Source organism: Cyprinodon variegatus, unplaced genomic scaffold (assembly GCF_000732505.1).
Source record: "Cyprinodon variegatus isolate N-32 unplaced genomic scaffold, C_variegatus-1.0 Scaffold1972, whole genome shotgun sequence".
NCBI classification, from domain to species: domain Eukaryota; kingdom Metazoa; phylum Chordata; class Actinopteri; order Cyprinodontiformes; family Cyprinodontidae; genus Cyprinodon; species Cyprinodon variegatus.
The window spans coordinates 28,650-31,087 of NW_015152425.1; positions in this window are offsets into that span (position 1 = coordinate 28,650).

Sequence of the window (2,438 nt, forward strand, 5' to 3'; positions counted from 1 at the left end):
TGCCTGAGCAGAGTGCAGAGGAGGACCCCCTAAATTGGTGGAAAACACATGAGAGCACCTTGCCTCATCTTGCCCATGCTGCCAAGAAATACCTATGTATAGCTGCTTCAAGTTGTGCCTCAGAGCGTGTGTTTAGTACATCTGGGCTCATTTGCAGCCCAAGAAGGTCAAGACTTACTGAGGAACACATTGACATGCTGGTATTTGTAGCAAAAAATCTGCAAACAGCTAAGCAAATTCAGGCCAGTGCTACCACCAGTGGCACCTAAACAGTTTTTTTCATCTAGAGTGCAGAATAGAGGTAAATGCCCTTTCTGAACACTGTCTGATTGTATAATTCTGTGCACTTTTCGTTTTCAGACTTTTTTTGTAACGGGCAGCTGCTGAGAATACAGCATTTATTTTTGTTTAACTGGTTTGGCTAGTTTGTTCTGTTTGTAAAGTATAGCCAAGGAATAAAAACTTAAGTTCATTTTGTTATTTTTTTTATATAGCTTGCTTAATATTGTGCACAGCAGACAACCTCAAAATATTGTTCTTATTGTTTATTGTATTTATTTTTTGTATTTTATTTATTAATAAAAATATTTCTGTTGAATTTTGAGGTCTTTTTTTTCCCTTGTGGTATCGAAAATGGTATTGAGTATCGAGTATTTTCCTGAGTATTGGTATCGAGTTGAAAATTTTAGTGTCGTGACAACCCTACTTGCTGCACTCCCAGGGAGCCAGCCCCACCAGTCTCACCACCATAGCCCGGAGGCCAGGGACCGGCAGCAGGACCCACCAGCCAGCCGGGCACAGGGCTGACACCACCACCCTCACCCAATCCTGTCCATCCACAAAAAAAAACAAAACTATATATCAATAAATTAATGAATAAATAAATTGAAAAAAAATAAATAAAAAAAGAATGATAATAATAATACAAAAAAGTAAATAAATAAATAAGCGGGGGGGACAACCCCGGCCGGCCAGCCTACGCGCAACACGCAGAGCCCCCATCCCGGACGACGCCCCACCAGGGAACAGCACGGTCCAGGAACAAGACAGGGAGCCATACCCAAAGCCCTTATGAAATCCTCTTCCCTCTATCACCACCCCCCACCCCCCTCCAGAGATCTAATCCCTCCCCTACAATAACATTCAAACTACTCACCACACAAGCGACAGAAGACATCCAGGCCGAGATCATACCTACTCCCCCTCCCTCCCCTTCCCCCACTTACAGAGTGCAAACTCCTGAAGGGGTAAGCATCTGCCATAGCTGTTAATGTCCATGCCCCCCCAGCCCAACAGGCCCCGGCACACCAGAGGCCGCGGCAGCAGGGGTAGACAGCCAACACCCCCACCCCGACACCGGCCCACAAATGCGATGCCATGCAAACTGATTTTTTTTCCATAGAGCTTCCCTCAAAGTCACCCAGCAAGCATACTGGAGGAGAAAGTGGGATTTTAGAACCCAGGCGCAGTAATAGATCCTTATATACCTGTACCCAGAATCTCTGAACCGGCGTGCATAACAATAATGCGTGAAAATAATTATCAAGTTGATTGCCTGTGCACTGTGGACAGATATCAGATAGTGAATAATCGTTGACCTGTATAGTGCACTCTGTGGAGGATTTTGTATTGTATTAATTGTAAATTGGGGTTTTTAGTCATGTTAAAAGTTCTTAGACATATCTGAGCCCAGATGTTTTGTTCAAAACTGACTGATAAATCCTCCTCCCATTTAGTAATAGGAAGAGATATTGTATCATCCAGTTTAGTCAGTGTCCTGTATAATTTAGACAGAAGTTTGGGGGGGGTTAACTCTAGAAACTCTGATATATTAGTTGGAATTTTTAAACCTCCATCAATATGCTTACATTTATTTCTAATTATAGCTTTAATTTGCTCATATTCTAAGAATTTATTTTTGTTAATGCCATATTGCACATTTAATCTAGCAAATGTGATAAACTCTGTACCTTCAAACAAATGATCCATATATGTAATACCTTTATTCTTCCAGTATGGAAAGTTTATCACATTATGGTTTTGTAAAATGTCTGGGTTTTCCAGATGGGTGTACGACTGCACGGGATAAGTGATGACTTCGTTATTTTTAGAAATTCCCACCATGCTGTCAGGGAAGAGCTGATGTTAATATTTTCAAAACATGGGTGCCGTTTGATCTTAGAGCTAATAAACGGCAAATCTGAGATTATTATATTACTGCATAATTCCTGTTCTGTGTCTATCCAGGACTCATCTAAGGGATTATGTTTTATCCATTTAGAGATGTATTGTAATCTATTTGCTATGTAGTAGTGTTGGAAGTTAGGTAAATCTAGTCCCCCTCTGTCTTTAGTTTTCTGTAGTGTTTTTAAGCTGATACGAGGGGGTTTGTCCTTCCAAAGAAATTTAGAGATGGAAGAATCTAGAGATTTAAACCA